Source organism: Hipposideros armiger, unplaced genomic scaffold (genome assembly GCF_001890085.2).
Source record: "Hipposideros armiger isolate ML-2016 unplaced genomic scaffold, ASM189008v1 scaffold_1000, whole genome shotgun sequence".
NCBI lineage: Eukaryota > Metazoa > Chordata > Mammalia > Chiroptera > Hipposideridae > Hipposideros > Hipposideros armiger.
In genome coordinates, this window is record NW_017732350.1 from 150,576 (window position 1) to 170,860 (window position 20,285).

The window sequence follows — 20,285 nt, forward strand, 5'->3', positions numbered from 1 at the left end:
TTCTTTGAGTTCATGCGGAACCCAAATATCAAGCTTGCTTACATATCCCAGCTTCAGGTGGACGTGAATGCTTGAATGATGGATGTTCAATGTTTCTGCAATCTCTTGTGTCGTGTAACATGGGTTTGACTTGATCAATGCCTTTATTTTGTTGTCATCAACCTTGGTGGGCCTCCCTGACCGAGGAGTGTCGTTGAGATCAAAATCACCAGCACAGAATTTTGTGAACCATCGTTGGTACTGACATTCTTGTAAAGCATTGTCACCATAAACTTTATGCAACTTTTCATAAGCTTGACGCGCGTTCTTCCCTTTATGGAAGTAAAAGAGTAAAATATTGCAAAAATGCACAGTTTGGTCTTCCATCTTCAACTAGTTGTAAAATCTCCAAAACTCAACCAAATCGTTCAATTTTTTTTTAGAATGAAGCTACAACTGTCAGCTGTAAAATGACATAGCAATAACATAGATGTGAATGACTCTAGTACTTCCAAAAATGAACTAGTGCCATCTGTTGCAAACATGCATCATGACTTTTCCGAAGACTCAGTAGTATTTACACTTTGCTCTAAATATTAAATTAAATCTTCTATGCTTTTCTCCATGGGTTGTTTCAAAACACTATCAATAAACAGCATTAAGAGAATTTTGTAGAGATTTTCCTCTATAGATGTAGATAGCAGTACCGGGCCCAATGAAAGCAAAAGGTCATGTTCCATCAAACTTTGCTGATTAAAGTGTAATTCTTTGTGGCAGCCACATTTGGGTCTTTTATTTATTTATTTATTTATTTATTTATTTATTTATTTATTTATTTATTTATTATTTTCAGCTTTTTGTTTCTTTTTTGCCTAGGTAACTCTCATTTGCCGATTTTTGTATTTTAATTTATCACCTTTCTTGGATCCATTTTGTATTTTGGTATAAACATTACTGTAAATTCTTTTAGATGGCATTAAAGTTTCTGAGTTCATGCCCTCTCATTTGATTGATAGAATTCTGAAGCCAAACTAAGTTCAAATTCTTTTTCCTTCAAATTTCAAGGATTATTTAATTTTTAACTTTACCATCCAGGGTATTGATGTGAAATCCAAAGCCAGTATGATTCTCTTTCCTTAGTAGAAAAGTTGGATTGTTCCTTTCTCTTTGGCAGGTTTAAGATACTCTTCTTATTCTGGGAGTTATAACATTTCACCAGGATATATCTAGAACTCCTTTTTAATTTTTTGTTAGTTTGTTTGGTGGGGGTGACTAAGGGTTAAAACCCTTATCCTTTCTGGAGCTTGGAGAAATTTTCTTTTTTTTTTTTTTAATTACATCATCCCAACTCCTGTATCTTTTCTCTCTTTCTGGAACTTGTACTAGATGATGGGCCCAGTATACCTACTTTTGACTTCTCTGGAATCTTTTCCATTGTATTTTAAGTCAACTTTCTTGTACTCTGATTTTTGTTTTTTACAGAAGCACTGTGTCTTAGGAGAGGTGGTACAACACCGAATTTCAACAAGAATGCCAATTGAAATTTATTGCTGCTGTTCACACTTATCTGAGTAATCTCTGGTTGGTTCTTCATTGTAGTTGTTCTCCTTCAAAGCCTGACAATTTGGTGCACCATCCTGCCAAAAACTCCCCAGCAACAGTCTGAGCTCAAAGGCACATGATTTCCCGAAGTTCATAGAGGTTGTTTCTGCTCAGTGTTTGCCTTGGTTGTCCACGATGCTTTCTCTTCCATAGATTTGTCTTTATTATAACATTTAAACTTTATTAACTTTAAACAAATTCCATGTTTAAGCTTGGTATTTGAAAGCCGATATTTAAAACTACTAATAATAAAATGTAAATGAGCCATTTGAGTAAAAAAGACTATTATTGATTTTACAACATAAATAAGTGTATCCTAAAATGAAATTAAGAAAGTTTTCAACAGGGTGTAAATTCCCTAGGTAAGAAAGTCTACTTTTATGTATTAGAATCTCAATTTAACTCAAAATTCATTTCATGAACTGTCTTAGCTGAACCTAAAAAAATGAAATTTGTTTCTCAGTGGGAAATGTCTCCCTGATCATAAGGAGCAGTTAAGCATTTACGTCTTGTCTTTCTCCAAAGAAGCAGAATTCTTTTTCAGGAATTTTGCTTCACAGTGTTATGGAGACACCCACCATGGCATGTTAGCACAGTTGCTGAAGCAAGTGACATATCTGCACCCAGGAAAAGGAGCCACCATACCATACAGGGGCAGGAGGGGATCTCAGGGACTCAGTGCAAGACTCAGACATAGTATCTACAAGAATGAAATACATAGAGACAAATAGGGCAGTTCTGGGGATGGAGTGGGGGGAGAGTAAATTATTCTTTAAGAGTTTCATTATCGAGAGGCAAATAAGCCCACAGCTTAAGCATAGATATAAGATTCACTGATGTTTGTCTGCAACTACTCCATTTGCAAAAAGCATGATGAACCAGAATCTCAAAGAGAGCCAAATACAATGCACTTGGTGACAATTTTCAGACTTCCAAGGGCCTGACTGCATTTGGCCATTTCTGCGTATGCATTTTCTTTCCATGGGAATAAGGGAAATAAAAAGAAAATTCATATGAATGAAAAACAATACCACCATCCCAGCCAAAGGACCAGTTACCAAGTTTGACCCTACACGCCCAATGCAGCATGCTGACCCTGCAGGGAAATAAACACAAAAGATGAAGGCAACTGCCAAATGGAGGCTCTGCATACAAGGAGAAAGTGTTTGGTGGCAGGAATGGTGGTGCAGTGTGCTGCTCTGTGCAGCCCAGGGTCCTTCCTTCACTGTCAGCTGATTGGAACATGGCACTAAGCATGTGCACTTGCTTAGGTGGTTTTCTAGTTTTAGCCAAATAAAAGTTTATAAAAGTGGCTAAAAGTGATTCCTTCAATCATGAACTATTCTGTTACTCATGCTTTTGCTGTAATATCTAAGAATCTAATGCCAAATTCAAGGTCATGAAGATTTACCCCTACGTTTTCTCTTAGAAGAGCTACATGGTTTTAGTTTTTATATTTAGATGACTGATCCATTTTAATTTTTGTATATGGTGTAAGGAGGGGTCCAACTTCATCCTTTTACATATGGCTATCTATGCATAATTGTCCCAGCACCATTTGTTAAAGAGACAATTCTTTTCTCCATTGGATGGTATTGGTCCCTTGTCAAAACTCAATTAAATGTAAATGTGGAAGTTTATTTCTGGACTCTCAATTCTATTCCATATGTCAATACTTATTCCAGTACCACACTGTGAGGCTTGCAGCTTTGTTCTTCCTTTTCAAGATTGATTGCTACTTGGGGCCCCTTGCAATTTTGTGCAAATAAATAAATTAGACTTCATCAAAATTAAAAACTTTATGCAACAAAAGACATTATCAAGAAAACTAAATGACAACCTACTTAATGGGAGTGTGTATATATATATATATATATATATATATATATATATATATATACATATATAGATAGTGGATATATGGATCCACTATCTAGAATATACAGAGAACTGTTACAAATGAATAATAAAAATAAAAAGCAACTAAAAAATGAACAAAGTGCTTGAATAGACATTTCTCTAAAGAAGATACACAAATGACCAATAAGCACATGAAAAGATGCCCATCATTATTCATCAAGGAAATACTGATCAAAACCATAGATCTGCCACCTCATACCCAGTAGGATGGTGAAAGAAAGAAAAGAAAAAAGAAAAGAAAAGAAAGAAAGGAGGAAGGAAGAAGGGAGGGAGGGGGAGGGGAGGGGAAGAAGAGAGACAGAAAATGAACAAATAGAAAATAACAAGTGTTGGGGAAGATGTGAAGAAATTAGAAGCCTGTGCATTGATGGGAGGAATCTAAAATAGTGCGGCTTTTATGAAAAAAATTAAATTTAGAATTACCATATGATACAGCAATCAACTTCTAAATATATGTATTTCCAAAATAATTTAAACAGTATGTAATTGATATATAGATATATAGTTGAAATAATTGAGATATTTGTACACCCATGTTCATAGCAGCACTATTCACGATAGCCGAAAGGGGGGCGTGCCATCAATTTGAATAAACAAGATGTGGTATACACACAATGGAACATTGTTCCGCCATAAAAGGGAAGACAATTCTAGTGCATGCTACGACATGGTTGAAACTTGAGAACATTATGCTGAGTAAAACAAGCCAGTCACAAAAGGACAAACATGGTATGACTCCACTTATATGAGGTACGTACTTAAAATCATAGAGACAGAAAGCAGAATGGTGGTTGCTGGGGGCTGGGGAGAGGGAATGGGGAGTTAGTGTTTAATGCAGACAGTTTCAGTTTTGCAAGATGAAGAGGCCTGGAGATGGAGGGTGGAGATGGTTGCACAATGTGTTGGATACCGCTCACCTGTACACTTAAAAGTGGTTAGGAGGGTAATTTTAAGTTGTGTATATTTTACCACAGTAAAAATATATGACTGTAAGTGAAAACATTTCGCAACAGCAAAACCATGAATTAAAGACCAACTCATAGCGTGAGCACAACAAACAGCATAGGCAGAGCAGGGGAGCCCTGACTTCTGTTACCCACATTATACAGTAAAGGCAGCAAGGGTGTAATCTGATCTGACAGGACCCAAAGCATCTGATTTTCTGAGAAGGCCAATTAAAATATGCACCTATTTCCTGGCCCTAACTTTATGTTATATTATGGTAATGTGAAGCTTTACTAGTAGCCATAGCGTTTAAAATAAAATCTGTGGACTGAGCTGTCCAGTGTGGTAGCCACTTGCCACCTGAAATGCAGCCAGACTGAATTACGATGTCTTGCACTGGATTTGAACACTTAGTATAAAAAAGAACGTTAGCTATCTCATTCCTAATTTTGATACTGATTACAAGTTCAAAAGATAATATTTCAGGGCAGGCCAAGTGGCTCATTGGTTAAGAGTTGGCTTGGGACCGCAAGCTCTGAGCAGCAGGGCAGCCAGTTCGGATCCCACATGGGCCAGTGACTCTGTGCCCTCTACAGCTAAGATGGTGAACAACAGCTCAACCTGGAGCTGGGCTGCCCTGAGTCGCCGGCGAAAGTGTAGGCTGCAGTGGGGCTGCAGTTGGCTGCAGTAAGCTACCATGAGTGGCCGGCAGCCAGAATGAGTGGCTGGCAGCTGGCATGAGCTGCCGTGAGCGGCCATCCAATGGCCGGAAACTGATCTGCCTCAGAAGGGAAGAGCGCAATGATCACAATACCAACTTGGGCCAGTGAAGCGATGGCTTCCACAACTAGACTGAAGAACAAAAGGACAGCAACTTGTCTGTTCCCCTCCCCCGATTCCCCAACGCTGGTCCCCTCCCCCAATTCCCCAAAATCTTTTTTTTTAAAGTATATACATCTATTTTTAAAAAAGATAATATTTCATATACATTGGGTAAAATATTTAAATTAACTTCACCTGTGTCTTTTCACGTTTTTAAATGTGCTTATTAGAAAATGCAAAATTACATGTGTGGCTGACATTGTATACAGAGTTGTCTGCATTGTTCTAGAACATGAAAACAAACTTCCATTTTTTAGCAAGTTTAATAATACATCAGACTTGATCCAATATATTACAAAATTTAACTAAACTTGATTTTTTTTAATGCTTAGGATCCTCTTTTTTATTAATAGTGAAAGTTAAAAAGCCACAGCCATTGAAAAAAAGACTTATTTTCCTGCTGTGGTAAAATATATAAAACCAAAATGTGTGGTGACAACCTAAAATGCACTCCTTTCTCAGAACCCCATAAGAAGATAAATAGAAAATAATGCTGAAGGTGTGAATAAACCACATTAGAAGTTTCACAGGGAAGAGATTGGTTAAAGAGTGAAGCAAAAGCACCAATGTGTCAGACACACTTCAGCGCCTCTATTTCTTGCTGGAATGATTCTCTTTCAGTGATAAGATGCTTTGACACACAGACTCTTCTCTCAGTATTTATTTGTGTTTTCTCCTTCTGCTCCACTTGAATATCAGTGTCCTGTGGGATTCATCCACCAGCTCAGCAAGGCAGCCAACCCAAGGCCCACACATCAGAAATACTGAACACACACTGACCGATTATCTCTGCTACCGAAACACATTTTTGTGAGTCAACCAAGGAAAATTGGAAAATTGTACCAGGGAAGATAAATGAACTCATTAAAGAAACAAAATGAAATTTTGCAAACTCTACAAAAATCTACACAACTACTCATGGTTTAGCAAGGTCAACTGAAATAAAAAATCATGGAAGGATATGTGGTAACTATCATTACAGAGACAGAATCAGAGGCGCGTGAATCTATTGCATCATTCATCAGTTGTTACAGCAAAGTAGTTGAAGCCTAAAGTAGACAGGAAATACTGGATATCATGCATTTGGATATTTTATTTATTTTTTAATGTATAAAAAAGACCTTTAAAATATAGTAGATTCTTTATAATACTTTCTATGGAGATAAGGAGCAACCACAAAAATATTTTCTACCACATGTTGGTTGACTAGTTATTTGTGGCAAAGAAAATATAAGTGTTGCAGAGCTAAAAGGTTCAAGTCATGTGTTTTTCTTTTATACAAAAAGCAGTTGTTCTAAATTCATTACCATTTTCTGTGTGTCAAATGGCTTTAGTAGTGTGCCATAGAGCAGGTATTTCTCAAAAATAAGCACACAGCTTCCATCCCTGTAATATAAAGGTGACACTTAAATATGAGTAGGGGACACAGCACCTGCTTTGGAAACATGATTGTCCTATGGAGACAGCATTTTGAAAAAAGATGTATACAAATGCTTCCACCAATACACGATTTTGCCAAAAGCAATACAAATGTGTCCCTAAGAAACTTTCCTATCCACACAATTAAAAACCTGAAAATCACATTTTTAAATCATTTTAAAGGTCTACCAAATGTAGGATTTCCATGCGTGTGGGTGCATTTGACAAAAGCAGATCAATGCAATTCTTTCAGTTACATTTCGAGAATGGATAGTGGACATCAGAGGTGACAGGAGGCCAGAGAAGGGCTCCTTGGCATGTTGCCATTTGAACAAAGATGTGAGAGAGGTGACGGTGCGAACCCTGGATACCTGGGAGAAGAGCTCCCAGGCAGAGAGAAGGACAGGTGCAAACAGATGCTAGCATGACATGGAAGATTCCAGAAGGCAGGGAGGGAGAAAAGTAGATGAGGCCAGCAAAGGAATGGGCAGGGAATGGGCAAGTGGTGAAGAGGCAGCTTTTACTGTGAGAAGGACGAGAGGCCACTGAGTGTTTGAGCAGAGAGCTGGCAGATCTGACTCCGGCTGTGCTGGGACCACCTGAGGGCTCTGATGGGCAGGAGTGGAAGCAGTTGACCATTCAGGAGGACAAGGGTCATGGCAGGAGAGGTGGGTCAGTGCCATTGCTCCTCATTAGCTCACCAGGAAGACATCTCCACACCTCCTTCCTTGTTATGCTTCCCCCTCTGTTAAACTCACACTCTCAGTGGTGTCATCTGGTTCCACAACTTTGGATGTCATCCACATGCCAACACCTCCCAATGCATACCCATGGCCAGACATCACTTCTGAACTGCAGACTCATATGGCCTGCTCTCTCCTGGACATCGCCACTCACATGCCTTGGAGACAACCTGACGACAACATGTGCAAAAGTGAGCTCCCCGTGTGACCCTAAACTGTTCCCCTTCTTCATTTCAGTCCATGGCAACATTTTCTTTCCAGGTGTCCAGGCCTAAACCCTCAGAGTCCTCCTGAACCCCTCTTGTTCTCTTGCACCTTATGTCCAACCCATCAGCAAAATATATCAGGGATATCTTCAAAACACATCCAGACCTAACCGCAAATCACCTTCCCTGCTGTTCCCATGTTCTCCAAATGACTGTCACCTGTTACCAGGATCACTGCAGCAGCCTAAGTGGTCATTTTGCTGCAGGCTTGAGCAATTCTAATGAACTCCCCACCAAGGCACCAGATCACATCACCCATGTGCTCAAAACCCTTCATCTACCACCCTGTCTCCCTGAGAGTAACAGCTAAAGGGCTCTGCCCCTATCCGCACCTGCATGCCCCCCCCACTTCCTACTATTTTACTACATTCCAGCCACATTTGTCTCCTCAGTGTCACTTGGATACATCTGGCATGCTCTCCCACCTCGGGGTCTTTGCACCGGCTGTTTCCTCTACCTCCCACTTTCCATTCTTCCTCCCACCTTCCACAGGTCTATTTTCAACACCACCTTCTCAATGAGCATTTCCCTGACCACCCCATCTGAATTTGCAATCCCAACCTCAACCCTGATAATCTGTAACTTCTTCCTGCTTTATGTTTTTCCATAGCACAAATCCTTTTCTGACATACTATGTAAGTTACTTTAAAATTTGTGTTTAATTCCACTATATTAAGCACTCTACGAGGGCTTGTTATCTGCTTCGTTTACTGGTGTCGCCCCAGTGCTTGAACACTGCCTGGCCCCTGGGAAGTGCACAGTAAGAATCTCCTCCGTGCATGATGAGTCTGTATCTTACTCATGATGAACAGACTGGGAAGACCCGGCTAATCGACTTGTGTGAGAGACCCTGGGTGTCATCTCCACTTGGCCATGCACCTGTGGTCCTTATGTCCACTTTGGTAGGCTGAGTGGGATCTCAGACAGGGCTTCCTGGCTGCAACAGTAATGGTCAGTGTCGACTGTGTCACTATTTCAATGACATGGCAGTGCTACGGCTCTGCTGTGAGAGACTTTCAACAAAGCCAGACCAAGATCATGTGCAGCCCCCTTGCAGGGAGAGCCTTCCAAGTTTCAGAAACAAGGTAGCATGACCACCACACTCAGCAAGGGAGAAAGCAATGAGGTGAGGCTGGAAAGGGGATCACGGCCAAGACCACAGGGCTCTCAGAGGGCCATGTGCGGCCATTGGAGGGGTCTGAATTCAACATGGGAAGTGGACAAGAATTCTATCATAACAAACTGAGCCCAAAATGGGCAGCTTAGACTAGAGGGATAGCAAGGACAGTGGAAAATCAATTGGTGATGGTCGGTAGGTGACGGAGTTAAGATGTAGAGACAGAGTAAAGTGTTAGGGAAAATTCTAAAGGTTTCCAATTGGTAGAACTGGAGAAATGGCAAGAAATCATTTACTAAGAGAATGCTGAACAAAGATCAGGTTTTAGGGGGAAATCATGAGCTTGCTTTTCAGCATACAGAGTTCTGAGTTCCTCTGGACAGTTGAGGCCTCACATCAAGTGGGCATCTGGGATCAGAATGCACAGGTGGGAGTCATCAGAGTGGAGGAGGGTGGAAGCCAAATGTGTGGATGAGGTGGCTTGTGAAAACAAAACGTAGAGGACTCAGGCATGGCCTCAGGAGACTCCAATGTTAATGTTTGGAAAGGCAGTAGATCTTCAAAGAATTAAAAGAAGGGGCAACCCTAGGGTAGAAGCCACTGCACAGAAGGGGTTTGTTGTAGAAACCAAAAAAAGTGAGGACTTCAAACAGTAGCAAGGGCTCACCCGTGTGAACTGATGCCAGGAAATGAAGTAAGTGCAGTGAGAACTGGAAAGTACCCTAGCTTGGGAAGCAGCGAAAGTCACCAGCATGAGAACCTAGCCAGAGACATTTTGAAGCCACCACAGGTGGAAGCTAGATTGCATAAGCTGAGGAGTCAGCATGATGCAGAAATTGATACAGGCAGCTTAGAGATAGTTTCTGGCTTTGGTTGTGAATCAGTGTCTGAGTGGTACTCAGTTTTGATTTTTTAAAAGGGGTTCTTTTTCATTAATTTTAAAATAGAGACATGAACATATATAAATATGTTAATGGGAAGATAACAACTGAATTTTAGATAAAATGTAAGTCCTGGGAGCCGTTCACCGAGAAGTTGAGCAAGCATGCTGCACGTCATGCTGCTGTGGACAGAGAGGGGACACTCTACTGTCCCCCTGGGAGTGGGAGGGTTTCCAGTGCTGAAAAGGCCCCATGGGACTGGGAGCTGGAGCTTAAGAGGAGTGGAGGGAAAAGATTCAAATGGATGACATTTGAACATAGGTTTAGGAGGAAGACAACCAGGGGCCAACACCCTTGATGAACAAAGAATATCCAGGAGGTCAGAAGCTGATAGAGGAAGGACGGGCGAGGTAATAAGCTCAGGAGCTGTGAACAGTAACCAATGAATATTTATTTGCGTCTGCTCTATGGTCACCAAGTGGGTCATGCTCTAAAAGGTGATAGCTACTGATGGGTCTGGAATCCGATGACAGATACATCAGACAGCCCTTAGTATCACCCGTCTTCAGCAGGCTTCCCGGCAAGGTCAGGATCCCCAGAGTCATTACACAGGTGGGTAACTCAAGACTAGAATGATGAAAACATCAAGAAGAGAATATTGTTACACCCTTAAGACAGTATGAATTTAGTGACAGCCTCAGGACTGCTTGTGGGAAGATGAGCTCAGTCAAGGAACAGGGGACAACGCTGGTGAAAGAAGGAACAAGGATTTAACCAGATACGAAACATGCAATCCTGCAGGGCTGACTCAGAGAGGAAGCTGTGAGGGGAAAATCAATATTTTAAGATTAATTGGAGAGTATTTGTACCAGGTAAATTAGAAAAGGCTAGCGCTGAAAGCCAGCATTCCATCCAGAAGCCAAGTGCAACTATGAGACAACAGGCTTTGTGCCAGGCTGTAAAGCGGAAGAAGAAACCTGGGACAGTGAGAGAGGAACTGTTAGATGCTGATCAGAGAGCAACCACAAAAACAGCCCAGGAATCCTAACCATCCAACAAGTATTGACAGGTTCTATTTAAGCTGAACCATCAAAACACCTTTGATATAGGTAGAAGTAGCCCCATTCTACAAATAAGGGAACTGATGTATGCTCAGCTAGTAAGGGGCAGAACCTGCATTTCAACTCAGGTTTAGCAAATCCAGTAACGCATTCAAGCCAATCCAAATTTGTAACTGAACAAGGAGCTCTGGATTCTAAAATGTTGAGGATGTTTTTTACACTAACATGTAATATTGCCAAGCAACTTTCAGAGCAGTCTCATATTTATTTAAAAACTGTAATAATGATATTAGGCAGCTAATCAAGGATGACTGTGTATGTTTTCTGACTCATCAAAAAAGTCATAAATGCCTTTTAGAAAGTCCACATTAAAAGCTGAACTCTGAACAACCACACCAAGTGGTTAACATGGCAAACGTTTGTAGGAAAACAGGTTACACTTACGTCATGGAATATTTAAATGAGCACTTTAACTTAGCCCTAATGCCAGGGGCAAAAGTGTCCTGATAAGGCTGAACAATAAAGGGCCAGGCCACAGGGGGCAGGAATCAGTAGGAACTGTGATTTTGCTGGTTTTTGCAGATCTTAAAAGCCAATGAGAGGAAATGAAAATGTTTAGGATTCAGAAACCATTCAATGCTGAGTTAAAATTAAAACTCACAGTTCCTAATGAGTACAAATTCCTAATCTGCACAGTTCCTAATGAGTACAAGTCCTACAGTGAAGGTCTAGGTCGCAATGGCTGTGTCACGGTTGTAGGACAAGATCCAAGGCCCCAAAGATGGCTTGTGTTTCCGTAATGAAAGTGGGACAACGTCAATGGAATCTGGATGTGTCCTGAAGGATACAGATGGATAATCTTATGAAAGACAATTCTCAGAATGTCCATGTAAGACTGAAAATAGTATTGAAAAATTGCCAATGCAAAAATCAACAATATAGCCTATACTTTTCTAATTTAGTAACTTGATTAAGCTCATTTTTTTTCACATAAACTCACAGCAGCAGCTAACTCAACATGATTTCTGTTTGAATCACCAAAAGTAGTCAAGGATACAAATCAGATGGGAAAGGAGGGTTGGTAGTGAGACATTTAGCATGTGAGTTACCAGTTGAGTGGTGTCAGGTGTTAACAAAATGGTGTCTAGTGGACAGGGATAGATCTCCATTGATAGCTACTGAGAGACAGGGAAACATATGGGAGTATAGAATCAGTGTTGCATGCAGATCTGTCCATATTACTTCACATAGAGCCATATTGTGCTTTATAACAGCTGCATAGGACTCCCTGAGAGGTGGTCCATCACTTATCAACCCGTTTCTCACTGACTGCTTTCTTTGCTCAATGAACAGATTTAAACATAAATAACTCATCATGTCTTTGACTCTACATGTAGAAGAAACTCCCATAGTGGAACTGCAGGATCAAAGGGTTTGTGCATTCTAAAGTTAGTAGAGATTGCCAGTTGCTCTCCAAAATTACCACCAATTTGCCCCCACCCCCACCCAATGGTGTATGACAGTGCTAACTCCTCACACCTTGCATAGTCTGGTGTATCATCAAACTCTTTGATGCTTGCCAATGTAACAAGAAGTCTGTTTCTCATTACTGACTTAATTGCATTTACTTCACCTGTATGACACTGAGCATCTTTTCATGTTAAAAGCAATTTGTATCTTTGAGACCTGTGTGTTCTTGCCCTCTGCTCAGTTTTCTATTTGTTTACAAAGATGGTGGTTATCCTGTATTAAGGCAGTGGTTCTTGAACTATGCTTAGAAGACAGCACTCTATCCCCTTCACTTAGGACCTTGCTGGAAATGCTCTGGCCCCATTGGATCAGAGTCTCTGGGTGTAGGGAGCCAGAGGTCTGCAGTAAGGGTTAAGCCTGAAAGCTGGCAGGCTGACAGGCTCTCAGGCCCGGGTGAGCAGCGTGGGAAGGTTGGCCGCTGAGGAGAAAACAGCCAACGGCCTTGAAAGCTACAGAGTGGAATGCCATCCTGTTAACAGTTTCTGCTTGCTGTGTTTTGCTTTACTCCGTAAAGATTGTTTCCCCACACCCTATGGAAAGCCCCAGGGGAGGTGTTCCCTGGGAGGAGGGGACTATTCCCTCAAGTTCCCCAAACCCCCCTACCTAAGGAAAGTTACTTTTGCTGTAAAAGCTGTGTGTAAACAATAAACAGGGCCACTCTCTGCCATCAGCATTGGGTGGACCTCCTGCCCCCAGCTTTCGTCTCTAGTCTCTTCCTTTTCCAGTCTCCCACCCAGTCCTCTCAGGTACCCTTTCGGTAAGGTCCTGGCTGATGAGTCGGGAGTGCAGGTCACATCATCTGGGGTTGAACCCAGCAACCTCAGGGTTTACAAGCCCATCAGGTGATTTGGATGCTCACAAAATTTGAGACCCATTGTACTAAGGAAATTAGACCTCATCTGAAATATGTTGCAGATATTTCTCCCCAGCTGTTATTTGTTCTTTAATGTTGTTGGGGTTTTTTGTTTGTTTTTTTGTTTGTTTTCTGGACAGAAATTTAAATTTTCTATGCAGCTAAATTTAACAAACTTTTCCTCTTTAGTATTCCTATTTTGGATTATCCTTAGAAAATCCTTCCCTACTGTGAGATCATTTCATTTCTCCTATATTTACATTTTAACTCTTTATGTATAAATATTTGCTATAACAACCTGATTTATTTCTGCATCTTGAATATGTTGGTATATTTAGAGGAATTAAAACTAACATTGAAAGAATGGAAGGACAAAAAAGAAATGCATAGAGTGTAATCTGTAAATCTATCTGAGATAATCAAAAATATATAAACACTTGGTTGTCATATCCTGGGAAATTTAGGTTCTTTTCAAAATCTAGGCCACCCAGTTGTTTCTATCATTCAACCTTTCCACCCTTCTCTATGTTTGCAAATACTTACATAAACCTTACTAAAACAGTAATGTCAGTTTTACATTTTGTGCTCCCTTCCCATTCATCCTGTGGTCAAGAACCCAGTGACGTCCAAAGAGGCTCAAAACAGAAGCACAATCCTTTGGCAGGGACTATTCCATAGACATCTTTCTTTAAATCTCAGGGACTATTTCATAGGCAAGGAGGCAGTGAGATAACCCACTGATCTCATGAGTGTACGTGCAGTTGGAGGCAGGTGGGCTTTAGCTGGGTGGTAGAATTGGGAAAGTGAGTTCAAATTTATACAAAAAGGTAAATGCCACTCAGCTGGGTTTTTAATGGGACAGAGAGCTCAGAGAACTCCTGGTTTTCCTCCATACACTGATTATTGATCCTTTGCTCAGTATCATCTGAAGCTAAACTACAAAATCAAAAGTCACAGATGTGCTCCAATCAAATGATTGGAGTGTAAAGATGACATAGGAAGGAAAGCTTCCCCTCCATGGCCTCTTCTGTCTTAGCTCTGATGAGTATCTGGACCCCAGATTAGGAAGTTAATGGGGGGGGAGGGAGAGAGGGAGTGAGGGAGGAGAGAGGGAAAGAAGGAGAGAGGAAGAGAGAGAGAGAGAGACAGAGGGAAAGAGAGACAGAGGGAGAGAGAGAGAAGGAGGGAGTTTATTGTGAGAAGGCTTAATGGAAAGTTCCTGTGTTCTCATATTTTCTCAGAAAAATAATCACTTTCCAAACTTTAATTAGCTTTACAAAAATATCGCACAAACTCTTTTCATACAAAGTGTTATTCTCTTCAAATCCCTTGTCATGACTTCCAAGACATAGAACTAGGTGATAGAAACAGTACCAGCCCCTTCAGCACTCATTGATCATGGAGGCCATCAAAGGACTGGGTGAAGAAATTGACTTCTTTCCATTAAGGTCATTCATTTCTTGTTTTAAGGAGTCAGTATTCATAGATCAAGCAATTGCAAAGTGTTACATTGCACCAAATTGTCTTTAATGGTGTGAAATACATAGATACAAACATCGAAAATACGAAAATACACATAGCAGTGAAGGATAATACTAAAAGATCTGCAAAGCATATTCAATCACACAGTGAACGCTAGCTCACTAGCTATTTATTGATTTTTGCAATAGGTTTGCTGTGACATACCCAGTAAAGGAATGTAGACATGAAAATCGGATGATCTCTAGTGGAATACAGGGTCTCAATTGCTGCTGTCTGTAATCAGGGATTAGACTGCAGCAAACGAGTATGGGTACAAAATGGCAATGCCCACCCCTAGCTCATCTCCCTCTGTTTCTGCTACTGCAGAATTTGAGGCTGCATGTGGGTTGAATCCACAAGTCTATTCACTGGTTATTTTTTGTAGAATCGAGGGATGTATTTGACCCAATCCTCTTATTTTACTGATAAAGAAGTAAATAATAGGTACAAGATTATATAACTAGGGAAGTCTTATAGCAATTTGAGATACTTTGTATGTTTATTTTTGATAGTGTTTAATTGGTTCAATGTAATGCTCCTAACATTTCAGCTTTTAAATTTTTTGTCAAAGGACTAACCATCTATAGCTGTGCTGACCAATCCACCAGCCACTAGCCACGTGGGTTACTGAGCTCTTGAAACATAGATAATCCAAATTGAGATAGCCTGTAAGTGTAATATTTAGCATAAAAACTTATAAAATATCTTACTAGTATTTTGTATTGATTACATCTTTAAATGGTCATTTTTGATATATTGGGTTAAAGAAAACATTAAAATTAATTTTACCTGTATATTTTTATCTTTCTAATGTGACTATGAGGATATTTTAAATTATGCATGTTGCTCACACATTTTATTTCTATTGGACAGCACTGATTTATGGGAAAACACTTAACTGCACTAAGGAGAGAGCTACAAGAAATCTTTCTTTCCTGAATTTGCCAGTGGCAAGAGCAAAGGAGGAGAGAATGAGAGGGCATTTGTTCTGAGTCCTTAATGGGTCAAGGAAGAGAATTGCAAGCCACATAATACAATAAAACCTAAACATTATTCAAAATCAAATAATTTTAAGTTAATCCTTATGTGTGTGCATGTGTAAATTTGCCTTGTTAAAGAACAGTAGCAATTGTGACATGACAACCATCATCTTCCCTTTTGACTAAAAGCAGCTATTTTCCAAGAAAAACCATAACTAAAAACAAGTAATGTCCTAGAAATCAGAAATCAGTTCTGCTTTTAAAGAGATATCTGTTCATTTTAAATACCCAGACCATATAGCTAGATAGACAGACAGACTGATGGAAGATCCAGTCCACCATGTAAGTAAGAATGGGGCACAGTGGTTATCTGAAATGAAAGTTACAGGTCAGCACCAAGCCCTTTTTAACTTAAAACAGCCGGCAAGCCACTATCTCACTGCAGACAACCAAATGCTCCTCTTTGTAACAAAGAAAGTCTTTATGCTGCCAAAATTTACTTCATTTATTTATCTTGGGGAAAAAATGATGATTTTGTCTAAATCAATAGATTATTTCCAATATGCTAATATATCAACTATGGCCACAAAAATTAGAAGAATGAACACTATGTTTTATTATCACAGATGCACTCTCATTTTTATAAAAGAACCCCCATTATTTTTCAAAGGTTTTCATTTTTTAGTAAGATATGCAGGTATTAGAGTAGAGACAGTATCCACCCTGGAAATGATACATTTCTAGTGGGTAAAGGCATGTGTGGGTTATAGGATATGCACAACATGGAATTAATAAGAAGTCTCTGCTGTGCTCTTGGAGAAGCGGTGTCACAGAGTGCTGAGAAAGCTAGATTGCTAGGCATAAGCGGGAAGGAATGCTACAACTTGAAATTCAATTTAGGTGTTTTTTGCATCTCTTCTTAGGAACAACTCTATCAAAGCTCCAACAAGAAAAAATTCTGGAGGCTTCTACAATAACCATGCACGTATAATTGCCATCTGAACAGATAACCGAGGACTAGACAGCAATGCTGTGCCTTGCTACAGATGGCAACCTCTTCGTTCTCTCCCCTCCTATCTCCGGGTTCACCAGGACCATCGTGACTATTCCCAAATTAAATGGGATGTTAAATGGGATGAAAATGTTTCCTGCTTTCTATCTCCTATTTCTGTAAGATGAACTGTGGGTCTTCCTGTGCCTCAGCCCACACAACCTCCTGCATTTCCACACAGAATTGCTGACAATTTGCAATTTCAAGCAACAACCAAAGAAAAAATAGTATTCTCCCACAAATTTGTTAAATTTCTTCTAATTTTAGTTTCCCCCTTTCTCTCCCTCCCACTCCACCTCTTCAAATCCAAATGCTACTGGAAAAGCAGCACATTTTGGATGGATCTGGGATGTAAAATGCTCCAGTCTTTCATTGTTTCCTAGAAAACCTTCCTAAAAGAGAATATTTAAAAATGTTTTTAGTTCAAAGCAGGAAAGGTATCATGTGCTAACACCAGCTTCTCATATGGAAGAGGGCCATTCAAAAGGTAACAGGGGCAAACAGAAAGAATAAATTCCTGAGGAAGGCAAGATGTATGACTGCACAGTGGGAAGAAACGGAATCCCACCTCGACGTTGCATGCCATCATTCGGTGGATGAAACCCATGAGTCACAGAGCTTCTCATTTAAAATCTCCCAAACCCACAGAACGTCAATTGGAGTTTTAAAGGGGAAAGACAGCATTTCTCAGGAGAAGACTCAGGCAGGTTCCCAAGAGGCGAGAAGCCAGCCTGGGCGCTGAGAGCAGTCACTGTCATCTTATGGGAACCACAGCCTAACAGCTAAAGATGGGATGCAGTGCCTCTCCTATATTCTGCTCTTACAAGGAAACAGAAAGGAACTCATGTAGGTATCATGAAACGCATTCTTTAGAAAGAGAATTAAAATATTTAGCCAAGTCTCAGCCAAGCCCATGAAAGGCTGCGGTCTGGTAGGAAAACATGCTGAACAAAACGGCAGCCTCTAACGTGCTCTGCATTTTTCTCACTTTGGACCACATCTTTTTAGGACTTTCATAAATCCATGAAATCGTCTTCCACTTTAATAGAACCACCTGCACCATAGAATTTTCTAAAACACTAACTTCTGTTTTGGAAGGAAGCCCAAATAATGTCTAAGATACAGATTTTTTTTTTAAGAATTTGTTTTAGACAAGAGTATCAAGATGCTCACCCTCTCTGACAAAGATACAGAAATGCACCTATTTTTTCCCTTGCTAACTCCAGTGTTTTTATTACTGACTCGCCCTCCCAGATAGCGGTGATCCCTTTACCCGGGTTCGCAATCAAGAATGCCAAAGCCATCTGTGCCCCAACGCGGACGCAGCCAAGCCACAGCAAAGGAGGGGAAATCTGTTACCTGAGGAAGAACACAAGTGCTCAGAGCTTCTTCCCAGCTCGCCTCGCTTAGGACAGGGCAGCGCAGCCTGTGCGGATGCGGGCTCCTCCCGGAGGCAGGCGGGGCGCGCGCTCCCTCCCGCCGCCGTGACGAGGCTGTCAGCTGCTCGCCCGCCCGCCCGCGCCTGCTCGCCAGCCGGTATGTCCCGCTCCCTCCCTAGAGCCCTGCTCCCCCGGTACACCTGTGCCAGGGTGCTCCTGGCGCCCCCGGAGCCGCCGCGCAGCCCGCGCACCTGCGTCCCCGCGCGCCCCACACCCCCTACCCCCCCGCACACCTGCCACCCCGCGCACCTGCGCCGCCCTGCGGGAGCGGGCCTGGTGTGGTCACAGCCGCCCAGCGCTTCTCAGCCTTCCTTCTCCTCCTCCCTCTTCAATCTCTGACTTCTGATCTGTGCCAAATGCCTGCTGCAGCGACGGCTGCTCCAGCCTAAATGGCGCCTGCTTGCCTCCAAAGAGCTTTTAGGTGCCATCTACTGCATGCTTCTGAAATAGATGGACAGGATTGGAAATGCCTGATATTTCAATGAATTAAAATAATTTCATGGAAGACGCACTAGATTCTTTTTGTTTTAGGTCATTCACATTACCAACTATAATTATTACTTACTACATAAGCTTTTCTTTCAGTGTCCAGATACTGGATTGAAAACCTACTAATTTAGAAGGCAGACGAAATGGGGCCATTCCCATAGCCAACCACACAGCAGACTAATGATTTTAGCTTGATGGGCGCCTATGACAAAAGCGTCATTGGCAATCTGGGGCTAGATTTGCCTTTTCACTGAGTAATTTCACATTGGCGTTTCAAGGAAATAACTAGAATTTACTTTCTGACATTGATAAACAATTTTGTCAAAGAAGTATTGATCAAAAACAGGTAAATCAGCAAGAAATAAGATTTATGGCTAATAATTCAGTCCCAACATTTTAAAAATGCTTGCCTGTAACATTGATCCATAAATTTAAACGACACGTTTGAGCAAGGTTTCACACTTGTATTATAACTCCTTTTTTAATACTACCAAATTTTCTAAGAGAATTGCACAATATTTTTTTGACTTTAAATTTTATTTAGCTGATGGAATCCCATTTACCTGTTTAAAACTGTTTTGAATTTCTGCATAATTTCAAACAGCATGATCATTTTATGTTCATTTCTAAAGTAAATTTCTGCCCTTGTTATTCATAGGGAATGTGTGTTTTTAACATCTTCGTTAAGAATTATAATTAGAATAAAAAAATTTATTTTGCTCTCTCTTTTATCCTAATTTTGACCTTGAAACTATGGTCATTGGAATATGAAAAGAATATACCATTATTCTGAGTTATTTCAGGCTACCATCGGCAAATCTACCCCTATTTTAATGATGCCAGAAAGCAAGGTAGTCACTCCCTCCCCAGTCTCCTCTTCATTTCAAATGACTGGATGGTCATTCAAAAAGCTGTGCCAGGAGCGTGCAGATACACTAGAGAAGGTTCTGGCCACTGCCTGCCACCATTTCTGGAATCTGAAAGGACCATCCAGACTAACAAATCAGGATGTTGTTTTCCATGACAACCCAAAATGTAGGTTATCAGGTTAAAAGATAAAATGGAGGCTAAAGCCTAAACAAAGAAGGGTGAAAAGATTTAAAGAGCTAAAAATATTGGAGGCAAAAACCCCAGATCTAGCAGGGAGTAAGATTCTGGAGCTGGTGAAAGGCACCAGTTTGATTCTGCAAATTCCCCATTGCAGAAGAATCTGCATTTTGCCAGTTACAATTACTATGTGTTCTGAGAAAGTGAGGAACGGGCTCTGGAGGCCCCGTTAAACAGAAGCAACACCCTTGAAATGATATCCTTGGCTTCTCTGTCACTCCCTCATGAGCCCTGACTTTTCACTGGCCAGAAGCTGCAGATTGCTCCTGGAAATTCAGCCTCAGAACCGGGTTGAATGAGCTCCCCAGGAGCGCTCTAGGCCTGTGGGAGGTCACAAGCTGTAGGTCAGTGTCTCTCAAACTCTAGCTGCCTCAGAGTCACTTGGGAGGGCTTGTTAAACAGCCAGCAGGGCCACACCCCAGATTTTCTGATTCAGCAGGGCTGGAGCTGGGTCCCAAAATGTGTAATTCTACCAAATTCCCTGGTCATGCTGAGGCTGC

The 20,285-nt window shown here is 41.0% G+C and overlaps 1 protein-coding gene across 3 annotated transcripts in view; it reads right to left on the reverse strand.

Moving 5' to 3' along the window:
• The window catches only part of DIRAS2 (DIRAS family GTPase 2), a 31,578-nt gene extending 12,968 nt beyond the window's left edge, over positions 1-18,610 (reverse strand). The window contains exon 1 of one of the 3 annotated variants that reach the window (XM_019631449.1): positions 18,439-18,610. The gene's annotated coding sequence lies outside the window, so the exon portion shown is untranslated. Of the gene's footprint in view, positions 1-18,109; positions 18,303-18,438 lie in introns of those variants that run through there. The other 2 variants (XM_019631450.1, XM_019631448.1) reach the window with 2 other exon arrangements.
• Positions 18,611-20,285: the final 1,675 nt, after the last annotated feature.